The sequence below is a fragment of the Falco biarmicus genome, chromosome 1 (assembly GCF_023638135.1).
Source record: "Falco biarmicus isolate bFalBia1 chromosome 1, bFalBia1.pri, whole genome shotgun sequence".
In the NCBI taxonomy this organism is placed as follows: Eukaryota; Metazoa; Chordata; class Aves; order Falconiformes; family Falconidae; genus Falco; species Falco biarmicus.
Genome location: NC_079288.1, coordinates 123994063 through 124006421, shown reverse-complemented (window position 1 = coordinate 124006421; position 12359 = coordinate 123994063).

The following is a 12359-nucleotide window of genomic DNA, read 5'->3' as shown; positions in this document are numbered from 1 at the left end:
TGTGACTGTAACCCTAATATGCCATCAAACAAACAAAAAAAAAAAAACAAAACAGAAAACTGTGCTTGGTTAACTGAAGCTACATGGTGTAACTCATTTATTGGAAATGCATTAATAGCCATATTGGATTTAAATGAAGTGAATAGCTTTGCTAATATCTAGTCCTCTTATATCTAAAACTTTTTTTAAACACTGCTTCTGTTGAACCCAGTGAATAAGAAATTGGAGTTTGTTTGTTAGGAAATAAAAAAGCACTACTTATGCGGCTCTTTTCCTTTATGGGAAAAAGGAAAAAACACTTAAAAGATAACTGAACATTGCTACTATACAGGCGTTAAATTTGGTGCTTATAAAAAAAGTCTCAGATGATCCCTTTAGTGTTCCATCACTAGTCCATGAATGCCTGAGTGCATAATTTACTAATACGAGTGAGCAATGATAAAGTGATTTAGTATTTTCCTTATTGATTTAACAAGGAGTGACACACTAATCACCAGTTCATTAAATCTTTTAACACCAGAAAGAAATAGTTTTCTCTTTCTATTTTGCTTTGAGACAAGTGGTTCCTGATCACCACATGTTGCCCTTGATCTCTGGCAACTCGGAATTCAGTCACTGTACTTGCCTTCCAGTTGTTTTTATCTTGGCTGCCTAATGAAATGAGATCTGTCTGCATGCATTCTGTCTGTCTGTCCATCTGTCAGTCCAGCCCGCAGGTAGAAGATGGTCCATTGTGCTTAGGAGTATCCACACGTAGGAATACTTCAGTGATCCTAATGCACTGTGAACTTCCACTTCACCTTACTAACGGTAACTGCCCCTTGCCGATAGTCCTGCTATCTGCTCTGCCTCTGGGAGCCCCCAGATCACTGAAGGCTTTCTTAAATATAGAACTGACGCACTTCTACAGAAATAAGACCATACATATCCTGTCAGTTATATAAGCATTTTCATTTCAGGATATTAAGAACTGATTCCTTTTATTTTTTGCAAATGAGATGTTCTGGGGGGGTGGGGGGCGGGAAGTAAGAAATGGTGCAGGCAGCCTAAAATACCATTTTAGCCATTTCACTTAACATGTCATTTTTCTTGTTTAAAAACCTGACATTTCTTTAGGCCCACCAGCATAAAGGCCTACTATTAAGTCTGTACAGACTGAATTTTTCATCTTCCAAATTCAAGCTGGTGACAGCTTTTCTGTCCACGCTGAGTTAGACCCAATGATACTGTTGGAGCAAAATCATCTTTTCTTCTGGTACCATAGGGGTATTGGAACTTTTATATATCTATATATAGTATAACAACTTGAAAATATATCGTGAAATATTTTCTTTGTATGTTCATTGGAAGAATTAAAGCTATTCAGATTTGGTTGGACACTATGAATGGAAAACTTAAAAATAACAAAGCGCTTTTCCAGCTTCCTATTTCTTGAAGATTCCCAGTCTTTCACTGTAAAGTACTCAAACCATACTCAGCATCTTTTGTTATTAATCACAGAAAGTTAAAAGGGACCTTAGGAGATCATGTAGTCCATCCCTGTTGTCCAAAACAGAATCAGCCCTACCCTGGTCATTCTTGATAGATACCTTCATAGTTGACCTCCAATACTGTAAAATCTATAATCTTCCTGTGAGTCTGTTCTTAATCCTTTCCAATAGAATTTTTTCATGATGCCTAAGCAAAATCTTTCTTACTGCAATTGAACTGCATTATCTCTGGTTGTATTCATCATACGATATGAAGAATACAGTTTATTTTCTCCTGTGTGCAACAGCCTTTTCTATTTATAAAAAAACTCTTTGTGCGCCTCCCCTCCTGCCTTTTTTTTTTTTTTTTTTTGGTTAACAATCCCAATCTTTTCAGCCTTTTCTCATAAATCATTTTTTTTAAACCAGCCTTTATATTCTGAAATATTTCCAAACAGATACCTTTGCTTGGTGTATGGCATTCAAAACTGAGCACACGATCTTACTTGAGCCGTCACTAATTCTGAAAAGCACATAAGGAAAATGCCTGCTATCTTGTCAGTTGTACTGTTGTTCATATATCCCAGTTCTGTCATTTGCCTTTTTCACAGTGTAAGGTTGTTGGCATATTCATTGCTAACTCATCACTTTCCACTTTAGCCCTGAGATCCTTTTCTGAATAATTGCTACCTAATTAATTGATTCCCTTCCGTACTTGTGCAGCTGGGCATACCTGCCTGTCTGTAACACTTTTCACCTGTTCCTATTGCAAAGTCACCCTTTCTTTTCCAGACCCTCTTCAATCTGTAAGACACATAATAACTGAATTTTAATCCTACTCCCCAAGATATTTACAGTCTCTCCAGCTCTGGTGTCTGCAAATTTAATAAGTGCACCTTCTTTTCCATTGTTGAATAGTGTTGGACTTAGGATACAGAGATTGAAGCTAAGTAGACCAGATTATTCTGGTTTTTTACCCTTTGAAAAATAGCAATCCATTTGCTCTTTTTCAGTTCTCCAGCATCTCATCTGTCCTCCATAATTTTTCAAAGACCACTAAGCCTTCTGAGTCTATTTTAATTAGCTAAGTCCCCTAAGATGAAGTTTATCAGCACAGATGATCTGAGAATATCTGTGTTATTTAAGCACTATGTAACCTTTCCTCTTCCTATTACAGAGTGAGATCTTATCCCTTTTTGCTCGTATTATTTGTGTCTGCTTGCAATTGATCTTTTCATGAAGGATAATGCGAAAGAGGTATCAAATTGTTCTTATTATATTATGAGTCTGTAGATCACCCTCTTTGTTGAGTAGCAAACCAACATTTTCTTTGGTTTTCCTTTACATAAAAGTAAATTCCTTATAAGCAATTTGGCAGACTAAGCAAGAGCTTTCAGTCTATATACAAACACAGAACAGGAAGAGATCTGAGTTACCAATTCCAGGCAACGGCATCTTACTTCATGTAGTCATCCAAGTGGTATCTGAAAGACGTTACATTACTCGCTCCCACTCTTCTTGTTGAAAAGTTGTTCCAAAGCCTGATAAGACTGATAACCAGAACCGTCTACGTTTCAGTCACAATTTGCTCCTGACTACACCATACCGGTGGCTTGTAAGTGCCCTGTGCTTGATCCAGTCATTCAGAATTTCCTTTTCTGAGGCTGCCAGATTAGGGCAGAATTTTTTGTTCTACCACCTAAGTAAATTTAGCCCAGGACTTTTGTTTTACAGGTACTTTCCTCTGCAGTATTAAAAGAGAATATTCAACAGCCATTAAATTTTAACAGTAGATCAATTATTAATGAATGAAAAATCATAACATTTTTAACTAACTTGATTTTTTTTTATAATGTGGATTTCAGAAATAAAGATCTCCTTTATATGGTCTTTTGTGGGCCAAATTCTTAGCTGGCCTTCATCAGTGTTTTGCTGCTTAAAATCATGATTTACACTAATTTTTAATCTGTCCTTAAGTGCACATTGGCCAAAAATTACAATTACTTCGAGTGCAGAATGTTCAGATCTAGTTTATTGACACAAGAGCTCATACACTTGACAGACACTGGAGATCAAGGTGAGTACTGAAAAGAAGCCTACTACTGCTAACAAAGCACTTTGTGATTATATCAAAGGCTTCATAGTTTCACAAATCAGTAGACTTGGGCACCTCAGTAAAGAACAGAAGAGATCACTTTTACAAAAACATTTCAAAAAGTATGCTTCATTCATAGAAAATAAGATCCAAGCTGGCACACAGGATCTAAAGCCCCACACTGTTTCATAGCAAAGAAATGACTAAATGGTACTATTATTTGCAGTAAAACTAAATTGACCTGTGTAACCAATTTGTTGGCTGCTGAGATGAAACAGCATTATTTGTTGTAATATTTTCTTTTAGCAGCTAAGAAGTCATTTGCAAAATAGTATTTTTTCCCAGGATATTGGTTGCTACAAATTGGAGTGCAGTAACACATGTGCAAGCATAGAAATAGCAATCCTCTCAGAGGATCTTTTGCTGACATATTGTGAGAACTGTGCGATACATGTATACTCAATGTTCATTTACTTCCATACCCTCAGCTCTTTCTACCCTGTGACTGATGTGGCTTAGGAAGGCATCCCTCCAGCCTCCTTCGTACTCTTCCTTCTTACCTCTGCTCTAGGTTGCAGTGGAGGGGCAGAATACTGCCTTCAACTGGAGACAGATGCCTGTTAGGGAAATACAAAGAGCTTCCAGGCAGGGTCATAAGAGGATCCTCCCTGGGGAGCTCCACGAGATGCCTTCAGTGACATCTTTTTCCTACTCCAGAGCTGGCAAATTATGCTACCTTCTGAGGAGGCAAGGCTAAAGCCAGGCTTTTATTTTCTGTTCAGACAGCAGAAAAGCAAAAGAAATGAAATTGCAGCTGATTTAAGATTGTAGGGAAACCTCCTTTATTGTATTTCAGGTCATTCTATCTGCAAGTGGAACCACAAATTTAACGGAAGTGATTCCAGATAAAAGCAAAATTAAAAGATGAATTTGAAAATCAAGAGACTGTTCCTGCTTCTCTTTTTTTAAATCAGATGGTCTAGAGTTCCATTTAGCTTCAGCTCAGTGCAAGTGCACAGTGCCAATAAAACTTCAAGTGATAATTTGTAAAAGCCACTTGCTATAAAAGAAATACTGTGCATGAATGAACAATGTTTATAAAACTGTAGTAACTCAGCCAAGTCAAAACAGATTTACCTCATAGAAAGTCAGAAACATTTCTAACTTATGCACCAAATTATGGAATTTTTTAAATTATTTTTTTTACTCCTTCTGGGTGGAAATGTAGACCTACCCAAACAATGACCCAAAGTTTCTAGGTAAAACAAAAATGCATTTCTCCCCTCAGTTTTGTGATCTTAAAAATATACCAGCTGAATAAGACAATACCACTTTCCTGACAACAAAAGAATTTGTATGGTTTGTCACAAATGTTTTGAATTTCCTAAAGAACTTGTCTTTGACACAACAAAATGTACAAAATCAGTTGTTCAAAACCATCACAAACATAAATGTTGTGACTCTCTTCAATGCACTTTTAAAAGTTAGGACATAATTGGGATTTTTAAGATCTAGCAAACTTCAGGGGTTTTTTACTGAGATTTTAAGGAAATGGTTCTCTCGTGTAAACAGGGTTACAGAGAAAGACAAAGGTTACAAGCTTGAGTGTAATATGCTTCTCACTTTAGCCTGAAAATAGACTGTAATGATAAAAAAGAAAATGTGACAATAATCGTAATATTGATCACAAATGGGCCACCTCCAGTTCTGTCTATCCATTATCACTAATTGCAAATGACTTTAAAATTTCTCCTTCTGTGAAAGTTTGTTCCTAGAGCTTTTGTTTTAACAAGGTGCCATCTAATTTTGTAATTATTCAGTTTTGTTATTAGTCAAACAGTTTCAAAAATACTTCTTAATTCTGAATATTAGTCAAACTGAATAGAAATATAAAGGATATCTCTAAACTAGTAAATCATTAATATCTTGCATTTTTGCATTTTTCATTTGCTCACTATTATGATGCCAAAATAATATTTTGAAAGAAACTTTAAATAATTTTTAAATTACTTTTCAAGAAATCTGTTCATGTATGCAGAAGTACAGATCTAAGCAAGTAATTTGAGGGAACATTTACTTAAATTGCAAATTCTGAGTTTAATCATGAGAAAATATGGACCTTTCATCATTTGTTTCATAGTTTCAAACATTCAGTAATTAAATGTTTCATTTGATAAATACAAGGTGGGGGAAGAGGGCTGTAAAACATTTTAGACTGGCTTGCTAGTCAGAGCTGTGTAAGTTACCTGGAGAAGGTGATGAGGGTATTTCTGATGCAATCTTTTACTTACAAAGTGATGCAGAATACAGTGGATTAAATTAAAGATACTTCTTTCCCAGCACCAAGCCTTTTTCAGCTATTCTTCAATCCAAAAGCTTTTTCTCTATTTTTTTTCAAAATCACTCTACTTCTGCCACTTGCAGGCATCAGGGTGGTGAAAGTCCCCCACAAGGACCAGAGCGTGTGAATATGAGGCTTCTTCCAGCAGTTTGAGGAAGACCTCATCTACTTTCTCTTCCTTATCAGGAGGTCTGTAGCAGATACCAACTACAAAAGCTTCCCACTAATATTCACCCATCAGCTCTCTACTGACCCATACCAAGGCAGAGATGCATGGATCCCAGCTGCTCTCCCTCCTTGCCTTCCCATCCTGCCCTTTCTAAGAAGCCTGTATCCCTCCACTGCAGCACTCCGGTTGTGTGAGCCATCCCACCCTGCCTTCGTGATTCCAGTGATGTAGCCCTGCAGCTGCACACTGACTTCTAAATCCTGCGTGTTCCCCATGCTGCATGCATCAGTGTGTGAGTGTTGCAGAGGAGCATTACACACCCCCAAGTGTGCCAATTCCCCAGCACAGGCTTGAGAGCTTTCCCCACAAACTTGTTCTGCAGGCACTGTTTTCTCTACTCATTGTTCATTGCTGGTTCAGACAGGTATAGAAACTTCAGTGAAGGCAGACAATTATCCTTAATTTAGAATACTACCGAAAGGTGTATCTGTCCTCACCCACATTTTTTCCAAGTTGCATATTTGAATGTAAGCATTCAAATTCATCCTGAAAATTTCCATCTAAATACTCTGTTTCATTCTATTTAGGCCAAAATTGTCTCCAGACATACCTATGTCTGACCTCAGCTAAATTCCGCTAATGCATGCTATACTAACCTTCTGAAAATAAGTGACAGTAAAAATAAGTGACAGTAAAACATGCTATACTAACCTGAAAATAAGTGACAGTAAAAGAAAAAAAATGACAGTAAAAGAGTGGGTAAGCCTATGTCCAAACTGAAAATTCACACTACATCCTCAACAATTTTCCAATTATGGGAGGATACAGCATCATTAATGGATACAGAGAAGCACTCTTACCACACCGGGAGGAGGCTCATTGTGTCCCACAGCCATCACCCAGCAGATGCTCCTTCAATGTACAAACTCCGAAGCGTTACAAGAGAGCATCCTCCCGATGCCAGCACACTGTCTTGACCCTCTTTCTTCTTCTCTCACAGAATTCAGGGCTCCTGCTGCTTTTATTCTTCACAGTCCCACACAGACCATCCTCTGGTTCAGCTTTCTGAAATCTAGCCCCAGAGGAAAGCAGCAGCCACTACCTGTATTCTGGATGTGGATCCTGCGACTAGCTAGCAAAAAAGTAACAGTTGGAACTAGGAAACCTATATTTAATGTCTGTTTGGTTTGCTTATAATTGGAACAAGATCTAAATGGCATTCATTTCTCATGTATGGCTGCGAGGTACTGCTGGAGGCAGCACAGCTAGTTTAGTATTTGGCATGGCTGGTTAAAGAGCAGTATGGTCCGTTAGAGATTAGTCAGCAAAATGCCAGGGCCCAAGCGTGGCAGAACACAGGCTGCAGGGGTAGATGCGGCATCAGGGATGGAGAGAGCACAAAGGACCAAAGTATTTAAGTCTGACAAAACTTCTTCATCTATGAGCTAGTAACCGCTAAGCCTATTTTTCAAGCTTTGCGTGTAACAAATGGTGTACTACCTCTGTTACTCTGCTCAGGTAATCCAGGTAAAGCAGTAAGTATTTCATGACAATTTCAGCTATCTTCATCTTTTTATTTTTGAATTCATGACTTCTTGGGTTTAATATTGTTAATTTAAGAACTGAAGGCCTCATCAGGAAGGATCTGCTTCTGTAACCCCAAAAGGGAGCTATTACAAGAAGCAATGTCCTTGGACAATTTCAGAATTTAAAAAAAAAAAAAAAAAAAAAAAAAAAAACCAGCATGAAAACTTTAGTTGAAAGAACATCTGTTTTCAAGGACTTCCTCAGTCATGCTGTTTCCCTTGCAAGGTAAGCTGGTGTATTCTGACTCCCTAGGTTGTGGTACTGCAACATTAGGTAAGCCCTTCGCGATGGGCATCTGTTCAGTTGTAGTTCAAACACCTGAAAGAGATTCTAAACTGCAGATATGAACTCATCAAGTAATTGTTCCTTTACAATTTGACTGGGAATTAATTTAATATAGCTAATATTTTTATTATTATTATTATTATAACTTGCTCCCAGCAATTCTGACCATGAGATATATTAATATTTATATTGCTAAATAAGAAGTCTTTACTATGTGGAAAGTAGCAAAGAAGTTGGGTTTTTTTCAAATTTACTGTAAGGAGTTAAAAACAGAATATTTTTCAAACTGTAATGATTGCTGTGGTTTATTCACCAAGTGTGGAGTATTTACAACTGAATCTAAGCACAAAATATTATTAATTATTAAACACAAGATTTTAAAATGCCAGGGAAATTGTGGTGGTTTTAAAATGTTGAGGCTATCAACGCAACTGGGGAAAAAATAATTTGTTGCTACAAAACATGGAATTAAAGTGCAGACCCATTGCCTGCTACGATATGCTGCAGGAGTTCCCTACAGCATTTCCTTCCTAAGGTTATTGCATTGAGCTCACCCTTCCCATGAAGATCTAAGAGCAATGAGTTTTCAAATAAAAAGAAAAATTAATTCCCTGCTTTTAATTGGTAAACTTATGTCAACACAACTTGAAAAGGAATGGAAATAGTCCAAACTGCTCTATGATACTTACTTTATTCAATTCCGTATTTCTCATAGCTGATGTGTTTTGTTAAGTTAGGAATATGTACAGCAGATTAATTAACCCAACTAGGGTTCATGTTATACATGCCAGTTTCGTAAACTGAGTTTCACAGGTTTTAAATTAACATATGTTCTACACAGTGTGTTTTAATGTATAGTCTACTGTGACGACAGCTTCTATGTCAAATAATACAAGGTAAACCATATTAGCATTCATATTGTTCTAGTAAGTTTATTATTTTCAATTCTTGCTTCGTTCACCGAGACTCTCCTGTTCTGTTGCATTATAGGGGCTTTTTGGTTTGGTTTTGGTTTCATACTTGCCATTCCTCTCAGGAACTGACTTCTGCTGAAGGTGTTTTTCAATGACAGAAAGATTGCTCCCTTGAGCCAACACAAACGAAATCTGAAAACTAGAAATATATGGAAGAACTATCCAAAAGTACTTTGACTAGTCAGCATTCTGAATATTCTTCGAATACCTTACTGCACATTCTCTTACAGTCTGCTGCAATAAACTGGGCTTGAATGGTTTATGTTTACTCTGTAGTTTTTCTGCTGCCTACCAACAGCAGCGCATGAAGTTCTGTATTATTTCATGTTGTAGGCATAATGTAACATGACACATCCTAATGTTAAAGGCATGCAGGAATAACAAGCTACTGCAATACCGACAGGGAAACCTCCTACATGGATATAATCCAACAGATGCAAGTTTACTCTGCCCAGCCTCAAACCGATGGGACACGAGCCAACTACAGTCAGGAAAACCACATAAATGTGTTAGTGTGGGGATTTCAGCGGCAGCTCAGGAGCTGCAAATCAGAACCAGCTTTTGTCCATTGGGACGAGGATGAGGCAAATCAGACTTAGCTCTGTAAATGTGTTGCTGTCACTACTGTGTCTACATGGAGTTCTTTTCATTCCTTGCATGCAGTCCACATTTTTTGTTCATGTTTATCTATTTCCTGATTCCATGATTTAAAACAGACGCCTGATGAAAACAATTACCCACAACTTTATATTGATTTAACTGTAACTTTGTATTTTAAAGTCTCTAAAGCTTTCTAAATTACTTCCTTTACAATGAATGCAAAACAGTGAACTTCTTTCTAACATCATCATAATATTAGCTTCTTCTTTGCATCATCTCTAGAACAGTAAGGAATACAAAAAAATTATTAATATATTGTGACATCCTCCATAAACACATTCTGAAATATTCACAATAGGAAATACCACATTCAAAGTCACAGTATGAACAGGATTATAAACAATTTTCCATGCATGTTTTTCTTCTATTTTTTAATATGTCCATCTAAAATTGTAATAAAAATAAGAGAATTTGGAAATATTTCTATAGAATTCCTTACAAAAAGCTGTGCAAGCTAACACCCTTTTAACACCCTCTCATAAGAAAGGCTAGTGAATATGACTTTTTAAAATCCTGTTTTGTTCATTTGCAGGATACATTTGTGGAATATTCCTCATAGTAAAATGTTAGCAATTCTTGCTGGCTGTTTACTACTTTAAGTCCTCTCACTTCCCTCTCTGCCCACTATTTCAAAGAGGAGATCAAACCAACATATCCTTGTGGCCCTGATACTTTCTCCTCTACCTCTGCTTCACTCCTCCTATATCAAAGGCTGCCTTTTACACTTTAAAGGCACTGCTTGTCCCACTAATTTCATGTACTGTTGCCATCTAACATTATTTAGACCCAGCTGTTCACGTTACTCTCTCTTCAGTTTCTTCCTCTTTCTCCTCCGCACATCATAATAATGGTCTCAGCAAAAGCAAAGTAAAAGCTCAGCTACTTTTGTCAGGGTCTTCTGTCTCATACAATGTCCTTTTGACTTTTCGCTTTAGGCACTTACCTTTTGTCAGTGCCCCACGCAATGGTCTGTTCTTCACCCTTCATTCACAGGAGCCACAGCCTTTCCCCCCTCTCATTATTTGCCACACTCTGTTTTACTGTCAGAGCTTCACAAACGTTAGTTACTCTTCCGTTCATTTAATTTTGACTAATGCTGTGTTTTGCTGCCCTCTTTTTCTATCACCCTTAAATTGCGAAAAGCCCCACTCTTCTTCTTTGATCCAATCATTCATCATCTGCCTCCAAATATGTAAATGCCACTCTAATATACTTCCCACTCACTCGGGTTTCTAATCTGGTTCTCAGCCTTAACTCTGCCATCCCTTTGAGACGAGAGTCCTAAACAGATTCCAGTCTTTCAGGGACAAAGTCTTCTGTTAATGGATAGGTGATAAATAAGAGAGTTACACGTTACCATCTTGCAGGTGATCAGCCCATCAAGAATGTAGCAAAGAAGATTTGCAAAGGCAGGTCTTTCCTGTTCCCAGATGCTGGTGAGTCCCTCACACAGTGGTAATTCATCCCTCTTGCTGATGACTGGGACATTGCCTCCGTGAGTGGCAGAGGTTCCTGCAGAACACTTGGTCCATCCCTTTTTCCTCGTTTTAACCACAGGCTGCAAGCTGACTAAGAGAATAGTCCCTACGGGGGTTTTCCCCCCTTCTCTATAAAAGTATGTAAGATATTCCAATTTGTGATACTCTTTCACTCATTTCACAGAAAATCTAGAAGCCAGGTTTTGGTACCAGGTTCACTGGTGTATAATTAAATTCATTGGGGTAAATCAAATTGTATTTAAGTGCAGCAAAGAACAAGCATAGATAAGAAAAGACCTATGCTCACAGAGGTTCTCTTTGCAGAACTGGAGATTCTGCAACCAAAACTTCTTGCAGAAAGTTATGTGCAGAATTTTGGTTGCAGATAGAGTCTAGTTGGGTTCAGTGGGATCTCTGAAAGAGCATATAGCATACTTTAATGTGGAAATTCTTTAATCCTGAATACTCATCTTATTTTTAACCTGCCCAGCTGTTTTAGAATAGCTTTTTTTATAAAGCTTTTTTTCTTTTCCTAGCAGGCTGTTACATACATATAGGTATGTAATCTGAGATTATCAAGTCAGTTGAAATAAAATACTAATTATATTGGGACACAGCTGCACTACATGTATAGTAGACAGATAATTGGAAATTTTTGTCATCTGTAGGAAACTCCCAGTGCAATAAAATATCTGTAGACTAAACACATTTCTTATAAATCAAAAGGAAAATAAAAATCAATCCTATCCTTTCCAACTGTGGCGTAGAAAGACAATTTTTGCAAAGTTCTAAAAGCTCCTTTTAACACCATGGCTCCTGTTTGTGTTGCTTAGATTGCCCGCAATCGTGCCTTCCTTTACAGACCTGACATGACTGATTTCACCAGAAAAGTTGTCCGTTATTGGATGGCAGGAGATAAATGCATCAAAAGGTGTGACAAACAAGTAAGAACTTACTTAAGAGTGGCATTATCCTATTTGTCAGGAAGTGTGAGCAAATAGCCAAAAGTTTATTGTATTTACAAAGAGGCAGACTGTTCAGAAATAGATTTTTTTTCTTCTTTTAAGGTTGTCTCTTTAATCTGGAGCTGCTGCAGCGGATTTGATATTTTTTATAAATGATAGGTTTTATCAGGAATACGGTAAAGCATTTTACCAAGTTACCTTCCTCACATCAGTGACATGAAACTAGAAGGCTGGAAATTATTTTCTCCTCTAGTTTCCAATAACGCATGTCAGTATTTGCAGTCACAAATTGATGGTGGCTCACTTTTATTGCTTCTCCCCTGCAAGACAACAGCT